Source organism: Pogonomyrmex barbatus, unplaced genomic scaffold, assembly GCF_055798465.1.
Source record: "Pogonomyrmex barbatus isolate J1 unplaced genomic scaffold, ASM5579846v1 scaffold1, whole genome shotgun sequence".
Classification (NCBI taxonomy): Eukaryota; Metazoa; Arthropoda; class Insecta; order Hymenoptera; family Formicidae; genus Pogonomyrmex; species Pogonomyrmex barbatus.
The window spans coordinates 19,088,706-19,115,910 of NW_028297098.1; the positions used below are offsets into that span (position 1 = coordinate 19,088,706).

At 38.2% G+C, this 27,205-nt stretch overlaps 1 protein-coding gene and 1 long non-coding RNA gene across 5 annotated transcripts in view; both read left to right on the forward strand.

The window, feature by feature from the left end:
- LOC148938201 (uncharacterized) overlaps positions 1-19,976 on the forward strand; it is a 51,187-nt gene extending 31,211 nt beyond the window's left edge. Inside the window, exon 3 of the long non-coding RNA XR_016140104.1 lies at positions 19,487-19,976. This is a non-coding gene — a long non-coding RNA (uncharacterized LOC148938201). The remainder of the gene's footprint in view (positions 1-19,486) is intronic.
- The window catches only part of vn (membrane-bound neuregulin protein vein), a 323,286-nt gene that overhangs the window by 147,782 nt on the left and 148,299 nt on the right, over positions 1-27,205 (forward strand). The gene's annotated exons all lie outside the window — the stretch shown is intronic.

Below are 27,205 nucleotides of genomic sequence, written 5' to 3' on the forward strand. Positions count from 1 at the left end.
AATTTGACACACATTATAACACATTCGTTCAATAAACTCGTTGGAATTCGGTTAAACGTGTCATCGTACGAAATCAATAATTAACACTGGTGCACGGTGTCTATAACAAGTTCATTACATTTGCTAATGAAGTATCTCGTAATTACGGTCGTGCTCATTATTTCAGCGATGTTCATGAATTTATAATCTTGCTTTCCTTAAATGGCGAAAGTTAACTAACGATTATTTTGCGATAATAAAAAAAAAGCGATATTATCGATTTCATTATCGAGAGAGAAAAGTCAGACATTTCTAAAATAATTGCATTTCGTGTTTCGTATTTAGATACATTTTTGAAAATTACCGGTTTACATAATTTATTGAACCGGAGGGAGATGATCCAGACAATTTAAACACCGTTCTTAAGGCTGCGCCGTTAAATAACCATTAGCTCGATCGTCTAACTTTCTTTCTATCTGATGCCGTCGTGAGACGATGACGAATAGAATTCCGATACGCTCGCGTCAGCGGCGGCGGCGTCGACGGCGTTTTCGAAAGAGGGATGCATTTTCGCGAGACGAGAGGAGATTATAAAGATGGATGGCGGGTTAACACAACGGTATTTCGTACAACGGCTACCTTAGAAGGCGGTATAATTGTCGTTTGTTCCACGAGAGGAAGGACGCACAAAGCTCGCGATTTCTTTATACGTGGCATGGAATCTCATTACAATGTCGGTGCGGCACACGGCCGGGAGCGCGCATCATTTTTCGCGAAGCTTTCCATTTATTTTCTGGACACTGTGATACCAAGGATTCTGTTATTCGCGCGGACTCATTTGCCGCGAGAAAAGAGAAAAGGGAAAAAAAATGTGAGAGAGAGAGAGAGAGAGAGAGAGAGAGAGAGAGAGAGGAAATAAAACAGAACGAATGCGCCGTTAGCTGTTTACAATTCATTAAGTATGAAAGCTTTGCGATCAGCTGCCTGTATTTTCCGTCTTTAGTGCAAGATGTTATTTGAAAATTCGCGTCCCTCACCGATTCTTGCGCGATATTATCTCGAAAGCGTTTCGTCCGTGACACAGCGTTCCACCTCGCAATTTTTAATTGGCTCGGAGGAAAATGTGCTCCGCGCCAGTAAGTTTTTAATTTTTGTCACAGAGGTGAGACGCATCCCACGCGAAAGCGGTGGTGGCGTTAGGTGGCTGTAATTAACCGGTCGTGAGCGAGCGCGCTAATTAAGGCGTTCCGGTAATTAGTAAAACGACGATCGGCCGAGTGAAAAGATTTGAACTCGCGAACAAATTTCAAAGAGGTCACTATCGGGTGTTTCCATTACTTGGACTGGACTCCTGGAGTCAATGAACTTTTCTGCTATTAACTTTTCATCGTTTCGAATCTCGTGAATTTCATTGAATTAAATTTCATCTCTCACGTTGAAAAGAAAAAAAAATTATATGATTGTTATTTCAATATATTTGTATAAAAATGTTTATTTTTTTCCATTCTTCTTTTGTAAAAAAAAATGTATATATCGAATTTGACAGATCTGCGATTGTTTTCTTTTCATCCAATAAAATTCATTGGGAATATTTAAATCCAATTTGACAAATTGGCATTGTTCTCGTTCCGCGATATATATATTTATCCCCAAAAATGATTTTACGAAATCTTAAATAAAATGTATTGGATTGAAATATCCCGGTTTTATTTAGGATATTTTAATTAGGGGAGCAGAGATGGTAAATTGGGTCATTAAATTATCGCGGTGCAAGAATCACTCCTGGAGACAAATTTATTGGAGGAGTTGATTGAGAGCGATTTCGAAGTTGCCATTGATCGTTACGGTTCCTTGCACATCATTGTCATTATTCTGGAAACTCTGGAGCAGTCCCTTTGTCTTGAATCAGGCTAGTCTTCCGTCTTTCTCTCTCATCCCTCTTTCTCTCCCCCTCTTTCTCTTTCTATCCCCGTCTCTCTCACCTTTCCATCCCGTATCATCCTCTTGCCGAATGCATCGATACTGTTTCCTTATGCGTCCCTTCGGTTCTCTTGGCAAGGGATTCGATTTGACACTCGCAACCGACGGGTTTCTTGCCAGGAAAGGACGTCCCACTCCTGATTCCTTGCTTGGCATGTGCCGATCGTCGATCGGTTATTTTCTTCTATGTAAACGTCGGAACCAACGTCAGGGAATCTTGAGTAATCCCGTCGCAGAAATGTTCGGAGGAAACTGTGCGGAAAAACGATGAACGCAGGGCAGTAGTATTATGTAATATCTGTGATGAACATGGGACAGAATTTCTATTAAAACCGAGCCGTTTCATTATACTGAAAGTATACTTATCCGGGGTAATAGCACGTATGTAGCATTGTACAAAATTATCGTTGTATCTCATATCATGTAATTCTAATAGCTACTTATATTACTTATGTATTATACCCCGCTGGCTTCAGCTTTTATTTTACACGTAATGCTGAATTTGATCCACCACAGTCGGCGAGTGCTCTGAGATATTAGACAGGGTAGAGCACGTGCATTATTTAGGGTGTCGGCCGCGCTGTGAGACTCATCCTCTGTCGCACAATTCACCGCTCGTCGTCCCTTTCCTTTACTTCGCGCGACGCGAAAGACGCGGCTTGCCGCAACCCTGGCCGAACCCAATTCCATCCAATTCTCGCCTTTCCTTTGGGAGAGATCGAAAGGAAAAGAGACGAAAACGGAGAGAGCGAACGAGAGAGAGAGAGAGAGAGAGAGAGAGAGAGAGAGAGAGAGAGAGAGAAATCCCGGAATAAGGCGCGTTCGAACATGTTCGTCGGGATTCTGTCGCTCGCCGATAACGAGACGCTTCCCTTAATCCGGCGAATTTATCGTGGCAGACGCTCCTCTTCTTATTTCGACCTGGTTATCGATATCCCGTGTAATCCGCCGCGTCGTAGATGAAATTGGACATACGCGACGAAATCGTGCGGGAAAATCGCGCATGGACGGCCGAAAGAAAGGAAACGGTGAGCGTTGAAATAACGACGATTTCAAGATATATTTCTCGAAATTCTATTCAATTTCCTGCGCGATACATAAGATAGGATAATGGGACGTTTAATATTTAATGCGAAAGTGTCACGTTATCAATATCAATAGTTTTCAAGTTATGAGTGACCGGACGTATGAAACCTCCGCAAAAATTTGTTTTACCTATCGTATCCTGTATTACGTTGTTGCACATTTCTAGTATTGTGTTTCACTATTTAAAAAAAAAATAAAATTGTTGGATAAAAATGTATTGTAAATGTATTGCATTGTATTTAAAAGGAATACAATTTATCTTCTATCGCGGCAATTTAAATTTGATTTCACATTTTGAGTTTTTACTTTTACAAAAAGAGATTAGCTTTTGCTTTGAAAATAACTCGTTTATTTATGAAAATCTTCATGACGATAACGGAATAATTAACTTTCACTCGTCTAAGTAATGATTCCGCGCGGCTTTCGCTGCGGAAAGCAATTTCACCCATTTACAGCGTCGTGTATCCATTAAACTCGAAGCCTTTTCATAAAAGGTTGCGTTTTACTGTTGGATTATACGACGACGGGGATCGTAACAGGGATATTCCTCAGAAGGATAATCACAACGAGAGATAATGTTTTTATCTTCTCGCGAGCACCGACAGTTTTTACGAGTACAACTTTGACTTCTATCGCTTGAACTTCGTTGTGTCCTTTCGTGACGACGTCGAGGGCGAATTAAGAAAAGAAAGGAAGAGAGAGAGAGAGAGAGAGAGAGAGAGAGAGAGAGAGAAGACAGGAGAAGACGGGGAGAGGTTTAACTGACTGTTCGCGAAGAGAAAATGATAAAACGATCGCGAAACTAACGGAATGCTGGTTAGTACCTACCGAGTACCTTATAGAGTACCCACATTCTTTTTTACGGTAAGGATCCGCCGTGCGGCTCTCGTTTATTAAACTCCCGTAGATGGCACGTGACTACCAGCACCGGCCACTTCTTTTTCGCGACTTGCCATAACAGGTGGAAAAGTGGAACGTGCGAGAGAACGTAGACTAAAGTACCCTCCTCTCGCCGTTGAATCTCCTTCGGTCAAATAAATTTCGTCTGTCTCATGAGAACGAGACGAGAAGAAGTAAACCAGACTATCCTTTCGGACCTAACGAGTACCTCCATCGTGCGAATGATTTATTCTGTTTCACGCATGGAAATAAAATTCTTCTTCATTCTTAACTTCATCTAGATAATATTTTTAATATGGTGATGTTAAATACATTATTATCTAATGAAATAAAGGACTGTATATCATCATTAAAGATCATATGATCATATTTTTAATAAAAAATAATTTCTAATCAATATTTTCTTTCAATAGAGTTTGTAATATTAATGATTTCTGTGTTATTACTTCTGTTCTTCTTTATTTTGTATTAAGCGATGTGAAACAAATGACTTTCCGCGAATTAATTTTGTGTCACAATGAAACAACAAAGCTTTCAAATATACTTTGCTTTGACAAAGTTTGAATTTCGAATTATTATTAAAATTACTAAGTAATTATTATGCAAAATTTAATAATTACAAAAAGAATTTTCAATTTTTTATAAAAAAAAAACAAATTAAAATTATCCAAAAAAAATCAATGTATTTTAAATTTGAAGAAGATAAATAAAGTTTTAGATATTTTAGATATTTAAACATATTTTATTTAAATATACGGAAGTCTTCTTACTCGTGCCGCTTGAATTTTGTAATAGTCGATATCGATTTCATCTGGTATGCGGAGGCTGCTTAACAAATGTAGAAATCATGAGGCGGTAGTAATTATAAAGAGAGAATTCCGCCAAGAGAGTGCCCAGAAAAATTAAGACTTAAATGATAAATGTCGCTCTCTAAGTGGAGCTTTAATTACAGTTTTAGTTGAGCCGGGCCAAAACCGACCGAGTTCATGTGCGAAAGATAACGTCCTCGTTAGCGAGGAGCCTTCGCTTAACGTAGTTTCGCCCTTAACTGCTATTTATGTTCAGTTTGGAGAATTCGAGAGGATATACGGACGCGGAGAGTTCGCGGGCTTCTTAGAGCAGTCCGGACTCCTTATGGCTAATCAGACTTAAATTGTACTTCCTGCAACTCATCTGTGCAGATGCGACTGTGTTAAAAGGCGGTGTGGCACGCCGTCGCGGAATTTACAGTCCATTACTTATTAAATGGATCGCGGTTACCGCGACAGACTCGGTTATTTGCGATTATTATCAGCGAAATTGGCGAGTCTGTTGAACGTCCATCTTTCCGGAAAAGAATCCGGCTATTTGTTATATTTATGATGGAAAATAAACATAATTTACATCGCGAGCGACAACGATATACTGATGTTAATGAGAATTTCGGCAGGATAAATATATGGCGTGCTTTCTGTCTCTTGCGCTTCAAAGAGACTATTATTGTCAAAGTAAATAATGCAACATTTGACGTTCTCGTCAGCTTTTGAACAAGAAATTACAATGTAATTTAACAAGAAGTGACAACGTAATTTAACGCGTATACTCATATCTTTTTAATTGTAGAGTTTGCAATGCGTGCTACAAAAAATGTATTTGTATATGTTTTAGATTAATAAGATTAGAATATGTACTTTTAATAGAGCATAGAGTTTAAGATAATATTTATAATTTTTATGAATTGTTGAAATAACTTTAACTCTATAAAAATAATACTTACGCATAAATAAAACCAAATTGAATTAACGCAAAAAATATTGAAGATGAAATGTGAGAGACATGAAGCAATGTGAGCCGATTTTTTGCTGATAATTAATCTGTATCATCTGTATACAGAATCTCCCTCGGAAAACATTCTCCGCGGGGCGTCTCACGAGAAAACAAGCAACTCGCGGCATCGCGTTGCTCGCGAATCTTGTGATCGATCTATCAATTTTCAACGACATCGTCGACCAGGTGCAAATAAGCGAGCGGTAACCGAGAGATCTAGCTTCGCTTCTCTGAACTCTCGGTAATCCACACGTACCGTAATATCGAAGTCACACGGGAGCGCATTGTGAGGGCGGAAGCTTCAACTTGCGGATGAAAAAAGGAAAACGCCAACAGTTCGCTTGCGGGTGAAGATAGACGAGCAAGAAGCGCGAGGGTATGAGGAAGAAGCGAGATGTGGACGGAAAAAGATCGACGAGTGATGCGGAGACAGTTGGCGCATAATGTGCTAAATCTCTGGCTAGACGGAATCGGACTAAAAAGTGCAAGAATCGTCTGAAATGAAAGGATTTCTTTTTGCGAATTCTTCCAACCGGGATAGTTTAACATTTTCGTGATCTTCCAGCGGAGTCGAAAGTCTTTCTTCTTTTCAATGCTACGAGGAGGGAGATTGCGAAAATTATTTTTGATCGTTCACACCGCGCGATATTTCCTTTTCGCGTCTTTACAGTTTATCGTCCCCATGATGATCGCTATATCCGCGTACCGACTACTGACCACCACAGGGACGGTAAAAAGTAAAACGGGAGAGTTTAGAAGCGCGGTGAATGCACGAATGTTCCCATCGCACACACACACACACACACACACACACACACACACACACACACACACACACACACACACACACACACACACACACACACACACACACACACACACACACACACACACACACACACACAAGCGCCGTTACTGCACCCGCTTGCGCTATTCGGTCGTGACTTTTCTCGTCTCGTTTTCCAAGACGTCTTGCGCGAGTACACAAGAGGTCGATGTGTCGCGATGTGTGTGTGTGTGTGTGTGTGTGTGTGTGTGCGTGCGCGCGCGCGCGCGCGCGTGTGTGTGTGTGTGTGTGTGTGTGTGTGTGTGTGCGGGCGTACGCGCGTGTGGTGTGCACACGCATATACCTACAGTCGTATATATCGGAGGAGGAGGACGAGAGGGTAACGCGTCAAGGCTTTAATGGGATTCTATTTACGGGGTTCGTGCCCCGGCTAGGCAAACACTCCGTCGGTGCCGATCGTCCCTCTGGACGACTATCCTCCTCCGCGTCCTCTTATATAGGGCCCTCCAAAAGCACTAGAATTTCAGAGATGGATTTCTTGACACATTTTGGGGGCGACTTTTTCATGACGATAAAGATCGCAGAGAAATCCGCCCTAATATATATATATATATATATATATATATATATATATATATATATTTCAATTTGTGAAATTAAATAACTTTTTTATAATATCTTTTATTTAGCCTTCTTAAATTTTTGTAATATTGATTTTCTCTTTGAGAGAAATTCAATAGGTTTTTACATTTTTCTCCTATTTTCAAATCTTTTGAAGCACTATTACATTTCCGATCGCATTTCTTATTTCATGTTGAATATTAATTGAACTTGCCGATCATGGTGCAACCAAGCAATTATTAATATTAACGTAATATGACATTTAATCATTATTTCAAGAGCATGGCACGTACAAGAAATATTAATTAAATGGAAAGAGAATTAATGTCGATAATATCAGGAATTTTCCTAAAGAAGGTTCAAAAGAAATACATGACAAAGCCAAGAACGCGCTAATTGAAACATTTTGCTACGATTTCGCTCTTTCTAAACGCTTTTCCGTCTCTCATAACCATGGTCGATCCCCCGCATGTCTATTTTTTATGGTGTGAATACTAATTAACGTGGTTGACAAATCACCGTGGCATGAACACTCACATCGCATTCGTCACATTCCTTTTTCTGTCTCTCTCTCGAGAGAGAAAGAGAGAGAGGGGGAGAGAGAGAGAGAGAGAGAGAGAGAGACGGGGAAGCAGGAATGTTCAGACGACGGATGATGAAGAGAAACGCGGGGTGGCTGTAATTTCTACGGCACTTTGTGCACGGCGACTCGGGCAGAGGTGTCAAGTTGCGTTAACAAAACGCACAAATGCATACGCGGCGTATTTAGTTTGGAGGCACAGCAGCGTTTCGCGAAACGCGAGCGTCGTCTTAAGTTCCTCCTCCCTTTCTGCTTCTCCTTCTCATTCTACTTTTGCCCTTCTCTCTTCCATTCGTAACTTCTCCCGTTTCATAAGACGTTACTTCCAACCGAACGAGTTTACAAGCAACAGACGCCACTTATCGTCTCACGATGCCACGCACAACGGCGTAATTCCATCTTCCCCCGTGTGTCGGCTTTCCATAATCGTACGCAAAACAAGAAGGAATCAAAGAAGAGAGAAGAAAACCGTCCTCAATTCCCATAATTTTTGTTACCTTAAGGTTTTCGTTTTATCACAAGTATGTGTATTATCTATCAATAATCCAGTTAATTATGCAAGCGTTTCTATATTTTTGATAGCTTTTTACCTCTATTTTTATGCAAATAAGAACGGATGCAAAATAATTAATAATTTATTATTTGCAATGTATTATTTTCAAATTCTAGTTGGTTTTGAGGACGAATGTTTTATAATATTAATGAAATATGAAAATAATATCGATAATTAATATATATATATATATATATATATATATATATATATATATATATATATGTGTATAAGAGAAATTGCTCACAACAATTAAAAAAAAATTTAAGATACATTATAGAAATTTATATATAGAATTATTATCATATATATATATATATATACACACACACACACACACACACTTTAGAAGTACTTTATTCTATCGAAAATATGAATCACAAAATGAATTAAAAATATAGTAATTTTATTAATGGCCAATTTTATTAGTGGACTAATAGGACCATTGGATTAAAGAATTTTAATGAAAGAAAGCCATATTTCCCGGTTAATTTTATAAATGAAGTCTATATAAAAAATAATTCATGGATTATTCCATTATTTAATGTTGAAACCGAGTATTTACGAAAAAAAAAATTAATTTTAAATTTAAAATAGTATCTGGAACTGAAAGAGCGTGTGATAGTTCTGGGCCATCCTGTATCCTTGGAACGAGGATATTGAATTACCGTCGGAATGTTTGCCGATACTTTGTCGTCGACACGCGCGGTGTACCGATAGTATTCGCGTCTACGGTTCGAGGCGGAGTATCGATATTGGAACGTTATTGAGAGAAAATAAACAGAGGGAGATTTCTCGCGCCCGGAGTAACCGGATCTCCCCAAGTTACTGTGAGAACGCTGCTCATCTTTAACCTCTAGATTCCTCGTTCCCGAGTACGACGTAAAATCGATAGGAACTTCTCCGCCTGCATTATTGTCAATATTTTATTTCTATTCTTATGTTTCTACTTCTACGTACTTTTAGTTTGCACCTTAAATAGACGAAGAATATTTTTTTATTATACTTTAAATCGTAGAAATTTATTTATCATTGTGATGTATTTATATTAGGTGCAATTGACGATTCTCATTCTCTGTGGCGATCTAATTCTAATTTCGAATTCTCGACAATTGAGTTAGCCTAGCTAGCGAACAGTATCCTGTGCGAAAATCCACAAACTTAATACTTGACCGATCGTTTTTCTTTTTTCTTTTTTTTTGTTTAATCCTTAGAAGAGAAATTACGTTTACTTCGAAAGACGATGTAACGTCGGGGAAAATGAACGATTTCCAATTAAACTTTTTCTCAGGCTGAAGAAGCACATCGGTGTACAATTTACCGAGGACATCGGTAGTCAAAAAAGTTGAAATGTAACTGCAAACCGTAAGAAAATACGCGCGCTATGCCGCGGAACAAAACAAAGTGAGAAAACTAAGGAAGGACCGTTTCGTGGCGGGAAGGGGTCGAAGAAGGTAGTTTGTGTGCCAGGGGTTACTGGCACTCAAGAGTTTCTTATTTCGTTTCATTGCGACACTCCGCGAAAACTTCTGCTACTTTCCGCGCTCGGCGTTTACAGGAGTTACTCTGGCACCGTGTCGTACGTTGCGGTGTGAAGGCGCCTTTAAAGCCGAAGTCGCACGATAAGTCTTTTCCTGTTCTACTGCGTCTCGGCAACGTTTAAATTAGAAATGCCTTTCGGGCACGCCAAGCGGGCGACGTTGAAACGCCGCCGTTGCGATATAATCGTGGCGGATGCCCACCAGAAACCGTCGGCATCTCGTACACGCGATTAACGATGATAACCAACATGTCCGAGATAATCCTTGAAGTTTCACTTAGATTATTCGTTTTCAGATGCCTCTACTTTAATTTCAGAATTGCTCGGATCGCAAGCAAGTGGCTGAGATATTTATATCTCCAATTTTTTCTAAAGTCTATTATAAAAAGATATTTTTTGTTCAATTTGAAAAAACAATTTTTTCAAATAAAAACCATATATAATTTTCGTATTCTCTCTGCATCGTGATGAATTGAGAATATTAATGTTAAATTTGATAATTTAATCCACTATTGTAAAAATTTTTTAAATAAAATTACGAAATTTTATTGAATCTTAAGTCTAATCTTTTATCTCTTTGAAAAAGATTATAAGTCAGAAAACTACAATTTTATTTTTATCTTATATGATTAATTGTAAAACAAAGAGCTTATATAAAACGTTATTTTTGGTGGAAAAGTAATAATACGTCGCATCCGTTGCAAATTCTTATATTATATTTATAATCTCAAAAATCCGATATTTTCCATCCGTTTCGATTTATTCCATGATCACGCAAGAAGTACAAAATACATACCATGTCTGTCGCATCGATCTCAAGTAGTAAGCGGTACGTCTAATCAACCGCCGGATGGAGCGATCATTTTCCTCGACGCGCTCGTCTGATCGTTGCTAGATATTTCTACTCGCTCACCACTCGACGATTTTGCGCGCGCAAAAAATCTTCTCTGGTATTCCGCCTCTCCAGCCTCACAAAAATTTCCATCGGCGCCGTAGAGCAAACATTTCTCCTGAGAGACGCCTGCTTATCCGCCACGAAGGGAAAACAACCACTCTAAGGAGATTTGATTTTAGCCACCGACAAAAACCAAAATTGTCGCCCGAGGTGGAAATGCTGTCGCCATCAACGTCGCCGTTGCCGTCGCCGCTACATTTGTCTTTGCCTTGTATTTTCGCAAGCGCATTGCTTGTTATTTCGAATCGGGAGCAACCCTTCGACGATTCCTCCGCTTCCGCGTCGCCACGTTTCTCGCCTATTCTCGCCTCCATAGGACAACAACCCTTCGCGATGAATACACCACTTGCATACGAAGTATCGGTCCGCTTTTGATTCAAGTATCTGTCTCCGTACATATCTATTCTCGCATTTTTCGCCAATTACCTAGGTCGAGGATCATACACAACTCGTTATTCGCATCTTGACGCAATTGCCGGCTCGCGACGTCAGCACAGGCAGATCGAGGAGAATAATTTTTTATTTCTCTTTCTATCGAACAATCGTGATACGCGAATGTAAATCCCCTCGCAATCAGTAGTAGTGGATTACCACTCACACTAATTAAATCCGGCTTGAGTTCGTAATTTGCGCTTCACGTCGGGCAAACGAATCAAACGTAACGTGGACGTAATCGGGAGGGTCGAATGCCGATATCCCGATTAAGGATATTCAATAGACCTAGGAGAAAAGATTTGGAACAATCTCTAATTAATTTCGTATTCAGATCGTAACTACCGATAACTAACACTCTTTATAATATAGTGCTATTGATAATCGATCGATCATATGTGCTCCTAAAGGGAAGACGATAGAAAAATCGGAGATATATCGCTTCTATAAGAAATTGAGATAAAAGACATCGAACATTGTTTTGTTTACTACCGATTAATATTTATTAAATTACTTGAATTTTATTCTTTCTCACTTTTGTAACATCATTAAAATGTTTTTTTTCTTTTTAAATATCCTTAAGTTTGAAGAGTAATGATAAATCCAGATGGAGCAAGAATTTAATTAGACATAATGTTATAAAGATGTGAGAAAAAATGTAAGAAAGAATCAATAACATGAGATAATAAATCAAAGGAAAAAATTTAAAAAAAATAAAATTGCTATGAAAAGCTCTGAAATATTTTTACAAATGTGATGAGATAAAAGCAGCAAGCATGGAAAAAAGCCAAAGATAAGAAACTTAAAATAGAAGACTCGAATTTTCTATACTTCTATGCGCATTTTATCTCTCAAATAATTCATGTATTTCGACGTTGCAGTCTAATTTGTAAATTAAATAATTAATGATCCGTGTCGTTACCAATCGAACAGAAATCACAGACACATAGCTAGATTGGGAAAAGTGCACTTTATCGGAAACTGCTCGTAGTCAAACTTTCCGTAACGTCTGATAAAGGCACGTTGATTATTTGATGAACAGAAAATGATTGTCCGCAGGTCAGAGTCCGCATGTATATACAGTGCCCGGAATAAATTGAGAAAGGCGCGAGAAAGGTCGTAGGGCGAGAGAGCCCAGGGTTCTCCCAGTGTGTTATAAATCGTGATTTAGATCGGTCTAACCGCATAAATTTTGGATCACAAGCCGGCGCACCATCCAGCTGCATTATTTCCACCGGGTCGACCGTTAGTGCTGGTCTCGGGACCTTTATGGATCCTGGGTCGTTAATTTCAGTGCCGGTTACCCATCCACGTCCACTTTAACCGAGTGCACTTTGCGCTGCCGCCGTCGTCGTCGTCGTCGTCGTCGTCGTCGTCGTCGTCGTCGTCGTCATCGTCGTCGTCGTCGTCGTCGTCGTCATCGTCGTCGTCGTCGTCGTCGTCGTCGTCGTCGTCGTCATCGTCGTCATCGTCGTCATCGTCGTCGTCGTTGTCGTCGTCGTTATCGTCGTCGATGTCTTCGTCGACCGCACAAAGGAAACGATGGCGAAACGATAGCGCGCTCATAACACAGGCTTTGATTGTCACTCATCGACAGTTAACACGTTAAGTTATTGCGGTTCGTTGATCACAAAGCTTTCACGATTACTCTCGTCGCATCACGGAAGCCATCATGATCAGTGGGCCAATCAAAATTGGATATTATGCAAATAATTCAATGCCATTACTTATTCAAATAAATATTCGAAATTATTAATTTTGTTAATTAATTTTGTTTTTGCAATATATTTGACTACCAATTATTAATTATTTGTAATAAATTCTTCGAGTAAATTGAAACGATGCACCATGCATGTAATCATATTTTTATTACTGCATTCGTTATTTATCGCTTAAATAAAATTATTTTCAATTTTGTCTATCTCTTATAAATCTGACAGTTTCTAAATTATTCGTTTTTTTATTGAGAAAATAAATAACTATAATTTAGAAGTTATCTTTAAAATTATATAATTATTTTTTTAAATAAATTTATAGGAAACTCTTCAACCCGTTTTTAATATAAATTGCTCGATATAGATATCTCAACATTTAATGCTAAATATACTACATTATTAACTAGAAACGATCAGTTTTCCTATTTATTATAATTATTTTATATATTAGATAAATGTTACAATACAATATTCTATCTATGAGAGAATATAAAATAATCCTAAAGAATTCTAAGAAAAAAATGTAATTAAAAAAAATAAGTTTAAGTAAAAAAAAGTACATGAAAACACGAACGTGATCAATAAAAGATATATCATGAATGTGCCGTATATCGAATATTAATTTGCTTCAGCTTGGAAGCAAATCCGAAATAACAGAGAAATCGATACTGATCCGCGAATATATGCGAGCCATATAAAAAGGGATATTCCCGTGTTCGATATCTCTTAAATCGAACCGAATCGATCGACGAACGAATCGAGCAACGACGACGACGACGACATCGCTTTCCATCGTTTAGGATTGTTTCCACGTCTTTCTACGAAATCGACGGAATACTCGCGACCGAATTATTTCGATGAGATCACGCGCAAAACGAATACAACGGTACTTTCACGTGTACAGGAACACGTATATACATGCATGTCGTCCCTTTCCTCGTTTCCCATCCTTTTTCGCAGTCATCCCTCGTCACGACTCTGCGTCGACCACCCGCTCGTGAAACGGGCTTCAACGTCGTGCTTTATCTCCGCAAACGGCAATACAGCGAACGCTGTTACCTCTAATCTCTCCAATCCACACACATAATTTGCTTAAATTGGAAAGAGCTGCCGGAATTAATAGTTTTTAGGCGGCTACTTTACGACGGCGGTGAGATCGCTCGCGATTATGTTAAATTATGTTTTCAATCCAGCTTGCGAAAACATTCAAGCCTCATTGATATCTCGCAGTTAAATCACTACTTGTAAAATAAACTTTTATTTATTATTACTATTACATACTTATATTTATATTTTATATTTCAATTTCTATCTATATTGACATTATATATTTATAATATTTTAAGCAATGATTTTAGTTTAATTCGAACGATATTTATAATGTAGTTGAAATCATTGCTTAAAATATACTATAAATATATAATATCAATATATATATCAATATAAATCAATATAAATAGATAGAAATAGAAACTCTTTGAATTCAACGATATTTACAATAAAAAAAATATAAAAAAAAAATACTCTGAAGCATTTATCTGTCACATAAAGTAATGTACACAAAATATCTATTCTATACCCGAGCATTCTCGCATATTATACGTACAGTTAATTCTATTGCATATACGATCAAATTTTTTTCTAAGAAACATTGTTATTTTCGGCAGGAGAAAAAACAGAGGAAGCGCAAATACACGATATGGCGGTTATGAGAACAATCATAATCGAGCTGCGATAACGATCTAAAGCATCGGGGTGACGGCTCTGTCACGTCCGCGCGGATTAAAGGCGATTCGAATTTTATTAGGTCGCTCCAAACTTCGGCTGATCCTAAGCAAACAGGGTGGCAGCTTTTACCCAACCCTATCGCTTACCCGCCGCCCCCGTCGTGAGATACGCTTGCAACCTCTGATTTCAACGGGGATTCGCCGACAGTGCCGTTCCCCGGGGTCTCTCGCACCTTCCCCTCCCCCTCCTCCCTCTCTCTCTCTCTCTCTCTCTCTCTCTCTCTCTCTCTCTCTCTCTCTCTCTCCCCCCGGAACTGTGCGTGCCTCCGCGAGGCGAATCACATGCGAGAAACTAATTTCCCTGACAGAACGCGCAACTTGTGGACACCGCATCGCCGGGAACGTGCTAAGAAATTCCTACGGTCGAACGCACATTTCGAACAGAGCAGACAGTCAACGAACTGCGCTCGCGATAATTTTTTTTAATTAAGAGATCGCATCGAAATCACCCGCGACGTATCGTCACGTATCGACGTTAATTAATATTATCTCTGACAAATTCACGACCGTGCTTGCAATTTCCATTAAACCTCTCGTTAAAAGTTCCGCTGTAATAATAATAATAAGCTCGCCTCGCGTTAGGAGATCGAGATCTATCGGTTCTATGTTTGTGCTCATTTTATGTGATCTGTATTTATAATAAAATTTGCAAAAAAAAATATATCACTGAAAAAGAAGATTTTATATCAATGCAAAATTTTAAAATAATAAGTAATAAAGAACGAGAAATGATTGTGAAATGCTTATTATTCGTATAATTTCGATTTGTAATTGAAGATTTATTATTTTTCATCAAAGGGGTTGATTAATACATTTCTGTTGCGTTACATTGCGCATTGAGCCAATATTTTTGTTCAGAAAATGTAGATATCAAAAAATGTAAATATAAAAAAGTATTTATTTTCTTAGAGATGAATTCTGTTGAAAAAGTATCAAATTGACTATTATAGCCGGCCGTTCGTACTTTCGGTTATGCCGAATAAACACAGATTTAATTGTCCGCAGAGTCTGCTATGCTTTCTAGCGTGACTGGCAATCATTTGTATCTTGCAAAATATTTAACGGACGCAATCGCGCGCCCAGCGCGACGGTTTCGTCCGTTTCTCGCGAAACTTATGAACCGCGCATGTCGACGCATACAGATTTCCGCAAAGCATTCCAATTATCCTATTCAACGGCTTGAATGTTCCGGACTGAATTTTCCCGACTATTATGGGCGCGCAAAGACGGGAATGCGTTTTGTGCTGTGCGCCGAATGAAGTCGGAATCGCGTTGTAATAAAAGGTTTTCAATTAACTTAAATTATAAATTACAAATTCCATTCAAAATTTTATATCAAAGTATTAAATATACCCCTCCGTGAATATACGATATATACATCTCAAATGAAAAAGAATATTGAGTATTAAATTTAATACAGAAAAACTATGAAAAATACTATGAACTTACTATGAAAAATACCGGAAGTAATCTATAGTTCTCGCAACTTCGTGGAATTGTATGCCAAAGTGATAAAAAAAGATTAATAAAAGCTCTCTTGCATAACTCGATCTCAATCGTGTATGATAAGATCAAACACTTGCATCAAACACGTCGCTTATCCGTATCTCGGGTCTATATTGCAATCAAATCGGTGTTAGATGTGACGAGATTTCGGAAAAAAATTTGATTCGCAAGGAAAACAGAGTCGACTTTTGAAATCTACGATTTTCATCTACGCAATCATCTGATAATTCCGTTTATCATATTTCTAGACTATTCAAACATATTTTTTTCTTAATCGATCTGCAATCGATACGTCTCTCTGTCTTCGCAAAAATGAAAAAACGAAAAACGAGCGAAATACGTAGCGATATCGCGTTCACGTTAGCGCGCGAAATTGATAACGCGATGTCAGTTCGCGAGGCATATACTGCGACATCGATAGCACGACCTGTTACGTTATAAAAATTTGATAACGTGATATTTTTCGTTCGCACCTCACAACGTAGGCGACAGGTAGAAAAATCGTCGAACGTATAGATCAATCTTCGTTTGATGTCTGGATGATTCTCTTACGCTTTTTAATTTGTTATACATCCGATGAAAGAAATGCTCGCTTTTTCAAGATTGAATGATACCAAAAAAAATATGCGAGCGTGAAATACCTGAAACTGAGAATGTAATAACATAATAAGTGTACGTAAATTATTTATTTTCGCACTGTGAAAATTATCTGATCTGTTCGTCACATTTCAAAATCTATTTCATGGTTACAGATAACTCTATATAAATAATTTTTATAATTTTATTATCATATATTGCTCTTTAAATACAATTCTTTAAATAAATTTTATGAAATAATATCCCAAAACCGATTTAAACCGTAATCTCGAAATTTATTGTTTATCGCAATCATTGGAAACAAATCATTTCCGATCCACTTGCGAGCGTTAAATCGTCGCGTCGTCGCTTTCACGTCGAAATCAATCGAACTGCGGCGAGCACGCGAGCGGGCATGCGGAATTGTTCACGCGCGACTCTCTTTGTTCTATTTAATAAGATCCGTATACGTATTAATCTTGACATCGTGTCCGCGGCTGCAGTCGACATCGGTGGACTTTAAGTCTCGCGTGACGTGGAGCGAGGGGGAAGGGAGGGGCGAACGGGGAGGCGAGAATGAGAACGTACTAAACGGATTGTGTCGGCGATGTCGAGACAACGCCGCGCTCGATTCTCTCGCACGTCCTGAGACCGGCTAAAAGAGCTTTCAGCCGATCCACCCTTCCTCCGGTCCTGCTACACACCCCCGGGTGTCTCTCGCACTCGCACTCTCTCCGTCTCCGTCTCCCTTGTTCGCTCACCGCACTTCCGCGCTCGCCTCACTTCCGTCCACTCGCGCTCGCATTCTCTCTCTCTCTCTATCTGCTAGCTCTCGACGTTAAGTACGCGCTTAATGGCATCGTAGTGTAGAGAGCGGCGCGCATTAGCGCCAGCGGCCGCTAATCTCGAGCAGCGTCGATTAAGCAATCGACGCCGGACGGCTTCCCGCTGCGCGTCGCGTGTTTGCCGCCACCCGCGATGCCACCCGTGGGTTTTAATCGGTTAAATACTTCAAGTGCTGAACGCGCATGCAGAAAAGGATCGTCGAGACGGTCACGTTTTTACATCCACGGGAAGGAATTTTATCGCGATTATTCTAAAAAAGAAACGAATGAGAAATCTATGTGATAGAATCAAGTGCGATGTGAACTCATCTTTGTGAGACAAATAAAATTAGTTAATTTTTATTTCCCAGAAGGGTTACATCGTTCTTTTAGATAGTTTTCTCTACATACATTCTATATAATTTAATATTTGGTTTATATCGAAAATATCTATTAAAATAATTACTACGTATATTTCATATAATATTCTAGGTCTAAAAAAAAGGCAGAAAGAGATGCGTTTTGAAACCTGGTTCGAAGAATTCGAAGAAGCGCAATATTTATTATCAACGTCATCTTTATTAATTCGATGCATTTTTTTAATGCATTCCGCCAGCATTCTGAACTACAGTAGCTTAAGGCCTAACGCGCAAAACCTGAGATGTCTCGAGGGAGCTTATTAGATACGATGAACGGTCGGGGGTGGTGCACCCATTCTCGATGCAAACCGCTCGATCGCGGTTGTATGTACCCTGGTAAATTTCCGCGGGTGGAAAGCCATCGACTAAGAAGCCGTCACGTTCTACGCCGCTCGTTACCGTTGTAAACCTCGCCAGCTGAGTGTTTATTTAGCTTAACGCTCGCTAATGCTTCCCCCGATGGCACTTGCTACTTATACTCGATAGTATAGTTCTATTACTGTAGTTGTAACGAGGAAGAGAAAAGAGGAGAATCATCAAGTTCATTCTGATGGTCCCGACCATCGTGGTTTTGATCTAGTCAGATCGGCCAATAGCATAATCAGCAATAGGAAGAAAAAGAGGAATTTAATGGATGATTTATTCTGGAAAAAGCTTATGTTTCTTAAATCGATTGATGTTTTCCGAAAATGTCAAATCTCAATTGAAGTATTTGAATTTGTCAAATGTAATTTTTTTTGACAATCATAATTTACACTTTATATTTTTCTATTCAATTTTGACAGTTGGACTTGGTGTCAAATTCGTTCCAAATCATGTAAATACACTAGGTCCTCAAGACAAAATGAAGCTGTCGGAACCAGTGCTAAAAGCGTCAAGCGCTGCACGTTTTCGAATATATCTCGTCTAGTTATGTCGCTGGTTGGCCGAGTACTTTCGTGCACTTTGCACGCGGTCCAAATCCCGAAATGGAAGAGGCTTCGCGACGAGATGTCGTCGAGGGTTGACTACGACATGGGCAAGGTTGCAGTCAGGTTGAAATTGGGTTACCTCCAACGTAAACGTATGCTCTACGATTCGGAATAATGCCCGCGTACTCCAGGGTTTGTTTAAGCCACTTCTGCTCCCGATATTTCCAGGATATCGTTTTTGCTCTTACTGTTAAATATGTTATGCTAGGATAAATTATTCGAAATATCACGAAGAAAATTCATTTACTTAGCTGCGTGTCTTTATACCTAATGTTTTGCCAAAAGTGATTGACAGTAATAAAAATATCGGAAAAAATTGGCAGTTAAAAAAGAACAGTTATTAAAATTAATTTAATTCATATCACAGATGAGTTTTTTAAAATGTCATAAGATGATATCGCTTTTTAAAATTATGAATAAGTTATTATTTATTCCGTTCTTTGTCTTTATTCAATTGTTGAAATATTAGAGTGTTTCAGTGTTTGATGATCGAAATCAGTATAGCAAAACATAACGCATACCAGCATGAAAATAATCACGCAGTTGCAAATTTTAACGAAACGCATAACTGGGCGCTGCATAAACGTTCTACACAAACATGAAGATGTACGAGAAAGCGAGGTCAAACAAATAACACGATCTAGAAGCGGAGAGCAGCGTCGTCTAATAATAGTTCAAGTTTGTGCTACCGGTTATAATCTACGAGAAGCTAAAATAGAAAGACGCCGAAAAGGGGAAACGAAAGATGTCGAGCAGGGAAAATCACACAAAGTCGTACAAAAGATATAAAACTACTGCGAAAATTAATTATCATTCACAGACAAAATAAATACAAGTCAAAAATAACATTCGATATTTATAGATAACTTTAAAATATTATTATATATATTATATAATATTTCCATTATAAATTTGTATTATCTTATATTTTTATAATAATCATTATTTCTTGTTACTATTGTGTAATTTTCCGTATCTATGTAATTTGTCAGTGGCATAATATCTTATGCCAAAAAAATATTATAACCATAAAAATATTTTATGTTTTTTTTTTCAAATATTTATAATTATTTTCAATAAATTGCATTTGTTTTATTATGTATATATATCAACTATTATGTTAGTATATAATTATATTATAATACTTTAAATTGAAAACTCAATAAAATAAATTTCTTAGTTAAAATCTTATGTGTAATATATTAGAAAATTATTAATATTTTCTGTAAATTTTTATCCATTCTTAATTAGCTGAAATTCATGAGCCACAACGAATTTGGCTTCGTGTAAATTGGCTGTAATTCGTGGAGATGGTACACACGGCTTAACTTAACGGACGCGTCTGTTATCTTACGACTTTCCTTTGGTTGATGCACGACATTGGAGCCGGTTGTTTAAGAGCGGCGGCGAACTTTCTGTAAATTTACATTGCGCTCCCCTCCAGTTGCTGCTGCTTGCAGTCGTTTAATTAGAGTAATGCGCGAGAATAGAGCGAGTTCACCACTTAAAGTACGCGTACGCTATATTTTTGCGCCTTCCGTGAGAGAGTCGGTTGTACCTCACATCGATAAATTACAATTTCTGCGCCTCGTACGATTGCCAACCCCGTCTCTTTACTCACAAAGTGCATGCGAGCCGGAAACTTACGTCTTCTGCCAGCGAGTGCTCGGAACGTAATGCTTTTGCGAAACATTTCAAATCCACTCAAGTATACGAGGTATGTAATTCGATAATAAGTGTGGTTAAGCTATGCATAATTTTCGTGCATTAAATATTTCATTTAAGTCATACATATCTAAATTCTAACCACACAAACTTTCGCTAAAACAAAATATTTATATGAAATTAAATGCGAAATTTTATTATTTATTCGACTTTCCAAAGTTTAATTCGTTGTATATTTTCTTCAACTTTCTACATTAAATATTTTTGTTTCAATATTGAGAAACGAAAAAAGATTGCTGTCAATATTAACTGATTACTATGGTATATGTACCTATACATTACAAAACCAGAAATGAAAAATTATTAGATGAAAAGTGAAATTTCTCGTGGAGTTATAAGATTAGTTTTATGTACAATATGTAATTACAAAAGAGTAATAAAAAATAATTATTAAATTAAATTTTGATTTTTCTTCTAGTTTTAGCACACAGTTTTAGCAAACTTTTGCTAAAACAAAAAAATTTATGTTTAATTTTAATATCTTTGAATAATATTGCTCTTTAAACGCTTTAATATTTGCACAATATGAATAAGTTTTTTTGAAAGCTAATTTTTATAGTCCAATGGTACGAGTACTTGCTCCATTCCATTTCTTTGAGTCCTCAATTATATCCGTGTTCTCTCGCACATCACAATCAACAATGGATATAATCCGACATGAGGTACACGCAAACTGTGACGGTCCGCATAGGCTTAACCCAGAAGCTGTTGTACAACATAATGAAACGGGCGTCCCACGGCATATAATGGAATTTACTATGAAAACTCAACGGCTAAATTACAAGCGACAGTATTCGACCCTGTACACGCGCGAGAGGACACGAATTATGCACGCCGATACAGTTTCGCGCGGAACACCGAAAGATAATACGCCCGTAAAGTAAATTACACCCGCGAATCGCGGAAGAAACGTCGCGTGCAAACGAGCGAGTTCATTACGGGCAAGAGGGAAAAGAATTCCAACCCTCTGGGTTCTGGCCGGCTAGAGAAAGAGCTCGCTTCGCTACGAAAATTGAATTCGTTGCGCGATGATCATGCGCGTGTGTCGAATGAGCACTTTGATGCCTCCTATCGAATCGTTACGCAAGATGTCATAAGAATGTCTCTTACAAACTTATGTTTCATAAAACGAGTAAATTATCAACGTGTGCAATCGAGTAGAAAGGAAAAGACAAATTTCAAAGTTTTTTACTATCTTTATTACCTAGCTGTTAAAATATATAATCGATGTTGAACATTTATTTCTTTCTCTCTAGCTAAAATATTTATTTTATTTATCAATACATTATCTTTTTTCTGCTTTAAAGGTTTATCACCAAATTTGCTTTTAATAAAATTATTACACACGCGCACGCACATACACACACACACACGCGCGCGCACACGCACACACACACACACACACACACACACACACACACACACATACAGAGAGAGAGAGAGATTTAACATGCTGTTTACTCATCAACTGAAAGAATTGGAGAGCATGAATGAGAAGAGAGAAAGAGCGAAAAAATCTGCGGAACGAAAGGTGAGAGTGGTACCACACAAACGAAGAATGAATTCGAGAGCATTCGAAAATCTCGCACGACGCACGGTCGCGCTTTTGCGGCATTTTTTCCCCGTTTCCCGTTTCCGACGGTGCGAGCGGATGCACAAATACACTTTGGCGGTAAATAAAATATCGCGACCGTGCAAAAAGGACCCACGGGCAGTTTATCGAACGTCCTGCGCTACAGTTATGCCGCGCTCGCTCGCCACCCGACCACGTCCCATTGCCATTTTTTTTTCTCTCACCCTCAGTCACGCTTTTTATTTTTTTCCTCTCTTTCTCTTTCTCCCTCCTCCCCTCCCCCCTCCGATTTCCCTCTCTATCTCTCAAACATTTCGGTACAGACACGAAAATAACGCGCTCATAAATTGAAAAAAATGCTGTCGAATTATTATAAAATAGCAGTCAGCAAAGGAAAAAGGCTGCAGGAAGATCGCATCGGTTTTATGCAACGCGATGATGTATCTCCGATATCGAGTAACTCGAATCGCACATGCAATTGCACATGCTTTTTATTCCCGTTGTATCCGTTTTCTTTCGCCGTTTCGTCTGTGTGCATTGAATCGGAATGCTTTTGGACAATTTCAATTTTCCATCGATCCGATAATTAATTAGGACACCGAAAATTAGGACGCACCGAAAATTAGGACGCACTTGACAAAACCTCACGTTTATTTCGATTCCATCGGCCCGTATTTTCCGACTGTGTGTTTCTCGGCGAATTGCCTAACGGGTCTTGTGCAGAAAAAGCATCGATATTTTCACGTTGTGCCCGGCAAATGGAAAATAAAGCACGCGGCGCAATTATCGCGTTATTATTGGCGAAACGATTCGCCGACCCGTTCACCGCCGCAAACGATGAAAACCGCGGCCGGCGATATCACTGCCGCGCTTTTCTCTCGCTCATTCGCTTTGTTTACTCGAGTTCGAGCTAGATGTTTTCAGTTCAGCGATATGGGAAGAGGGAAAAAGAGACGGGAAGGGAGCGAGAGCAAGAACGAGGGGGAGAAATCGCCTCATCTCTGTAAAAATAACTTTATTCCTGCCGGCGCGCCAGGACCGTTCCCGGGGACGACAAATTAGACCGTTATGTTGTGGTTTTATATGGGCTCATAGCGCGATAAAAGGCAATAAGATGCGTATCGTGGGCGGTGACAATGCGGAAGGGCTCCGCGTGAAATGGCGCCCATGAAAAAGAAACTTTACTACGCGCGAGCACACAAGGCAGACACCGTAAACGCGTGTCGTTTGCGTTTTTTTGCAATACAATAATGTTAATAAGTCACATAAGATCTTCGATCGCGATTTTAATTCGAATTCTGTCTCTTCGTGAATAAATATCGGCGGAAATAGAATAAAAATCGGGAACGATTAGAGCTCACAGAAAATAAGCTGTTTGTTATTCTTACAAACGATTTAGTAGAATCGTGCAATTTATTTACGACGCAAGCGGAAAGAGAAATTAATCGAGGGAAATATGAGCGAAATCGTGGTAATTAATAAGATAGATCCATAATATGTCCATATATTAGTCAATATTTTCGATAATTTTGTTATATTTTCGGAATATCAAATTCGTCAAAAACCAAATAAAGCGTAATATAATTTTCGGAAATGTCGGTGATCAAATTTCCGGAATTAATAGACCACAAAATGTCAGCTTTAATGACGGTGGTGGGTTCCACGATTTATCGATGTTCAACGCTGGTCGTGGAATACACGATCGCCTATTAATCATAAAGACTCAACGATTGTGACGTGCTCGTCGAGCGGACAATACTGCGCAATATCACGCTATTGCCTCGATTTGAGTTTACGGCGCGATTCTCATAGGGTGAAAAGCGTGGAAAAATAAGCGGATGCAGAAGCGAATTCGCCAGAAAAAATGCATTGATTGGCAAAATAAAAATTCATTTAACAAAGAATAAATCTATAAGTAATGTTTTATAACGGATTGACTGTCTATTATTGGATATGTTTGATTAAATTGCACATTGCAAAATTACTCGAAAATTAAATATGGTGAACAGTAAAAGTAGTTAATGAAAAGAGAATAATATGATGCGGCATTTATTATCGTGAAGTAATTTGATCCTTAAAGGGAAGGGAGTCGGTCGACGAGAAATTATCCTAAATCATCCTCTTTACACTCGACGGGCGTAAACGTTACTTACCCAATGAAAATGAAACGAGAATAAGTTTGTCTCAATGCGGCCGTAATAATGCGCTATCTCGTTAACTCGCCCGGCCGCAATTAAAACGAAAAACACCAGCAAGAAATTGCGTTTCCCTTTTGCCGCCGGCTCGTTTCGATCGTGGTAGTAATCTTCTTTCTCCGAACTAATGAGAAAAAGGCGCCGTTGATGTCTGGCGCGTTTCGAACGTTCTATCGCCACATTAATTGTTAGCGAGATCAGAAAATGACTCTTCTATATTTACAATATATATGTAAATATCTACGTTTTTTTTCTTGAACATACATTGCATAGCTTTCATCATATCTTGGTCAAAATTCCTTACGCGTATGTTTTATTTTTGTTTCTTAAATACATTTTTAATTTCTGTGTAATTAAATTTCATAATTCACATTCGTCAACTGTATTTTCTAATAACAATAATTTGTATAACTAATTATATATAATTTATTATTGCTTGTTATTTTCAGATATTTTTGTATAACAAAGTGTGATGAAGCACTTATTCATCTATCTGTTTACCTTTCCTGTTTTTATACAATTGTTTTAATAAGTTTCCAACAATAATTTCTATTTGAAAATCATTGAAATAATTACATCGAATTTCGGTACATGTTCATTTCTTAATGTTTATATGATGTTTCTGTCTCAAGTATTAATCTTCCCGTATACTTGGCACGTACGATTGATTACGAACTATAATGTTTCTACATCGTATGCCACGTATATCATATATATATATATATATATATATATATATATATATATACGTTGGCACAAAGTAATAGTCGGAAAACCAATAGACGATCTCGAAAAAGTTTCCGGATTTTATGGCTAGTAGGCGAGTTCGAGAATTACCGCGAGCAAATCGAATAACTTTCACAGTGCAGTAAGATGACTCAACCCTTTCTTTTTTGTGGGAAAAAAATCGATACGCTAAGATGGCACATTTGTGAAAAGGGATGAGGTTGAAACTTGTTGTTTTACTTGCATACGCGTAATTAGCTTTGCCATCTTTATAGATACTTGTTAACGAAGTTTTCACAAACTTATTTCGAATCGTCATACCTGAGAAGATAACAATTATTGTTGAAATAAAGATAAATATCACTTGCGTGTCAAATTTATGCTCTTTCTCATGAATTTCTTTTTTAATGCATCTTATTATTTTATTTTTACGCATGCATCGCAAATGCTCTTTAAAATTGATGTGTACTTTAAAAAAATAAAGGAGAGGCGCGTATTATGCGTGTCATTGATTTTTGTATAACGCCTCGATAAGCAGCGATTTTATAGCGCTGATCGCATTTTGCATTCTATCGCTTTTGCATTTCTTCTTAACGCCCAATTTTTTTCAACGCGCATTCGCGCGCGAGTCGCATGTGCGTACGCGTATAAAGTAGCGAAATCACATCGGCGTAACAACATGGTTTTCGTGCGAAAAATACGCAGTACATTTTATATTTTACAACGTCATTCGCATCGGTGCCTACATCCGTTCATGTTTTTGGACCAAACTTATGGTGGGAAAAAATATGGTGGACAATTGAAACGGTTGAGGTAACAATCATGCAACAAAAAAAAACTTCATTTTGATTCTCGCACCGATTTTAACGGTGAGTTAATTGCAGCCGTATCTTGCTTATCTTTTTCACGAGAGATTTATGCATAATATACTGATTGAATCATATTTCTTTTGTCATTTTTGTAATAATAATTACAATAGATATAATCATCATTACGTAAAGATTAATTTCTTGCGATTGGGATTTGCAAGTAGTGTTTTTTATATTCATACATTTTCTTATATTAAATATAAAAAAAAAGATCTTTCTTAATATTTTACAGATTTACTTTATTATCTCATTACCGATTACTTCTTATTTTTACATCCCCGTCATACACAGCGTAAAAAAATGCTTATATATAAATAGAATTCTTATATTTTTCGAAAACTGCGTCGGAAAGATCGCGTTTTACGTTCATTTGCATTTGAAAAAAAAAAAAAGGAGCTTTCAAAGCTCGCGGCGTATATTTATTCGGCTGATAATGGGAAGCTTTTCGAAGTCCGCGCATTTCGATTAACTCGTTATTAATGCAGTAATTACCTACACCGATATCAAACGATGCGGGACGGATAAATGCGCTAGGAAAATTAATCGACGCAAACGATTAAATATCTGTTGACAGCGATCGGTAATCAACACAACCTCGCGCAGCTGATCATAGCTCATCAACGTGTACTCGCGCAGACTCGATTACAGGCCGGGTAACCGGAACCACTCTATGCGTGGCCGAACTGTTCCCTGAACTGGAAATGATTATCCACATTGGACAAAGGTGCAAACTCACAGAGTCATACTGACGGTACACGGGCCCGCATTAATCGTGAGCCACCAAAGCAAATAAGCACGCCACGAAATCGCCTGCGCGCGCCTGTCACATCTTCCAGCGAATTGAAAATTGTAATAGACGTTGCGAGAGGATTATCACCTCTGTGTCTGCCGATTTTGTAATCCTGGTTCCTTGTTGTCGGAATACTACTTATTACTTAGTTTAGCAAAAAAACGTTACGAAAATTTGCAAACATATCTTTAATGGAAATGGATGAAATAAAGATTGACTTTGTTTTTAGAAAGCAGAGATCCGTCAGATATGAGTTCACGAGTATCCGCGGTGTTGTACTTGTATATTTTTTTTTAAATAGATTTAAAAT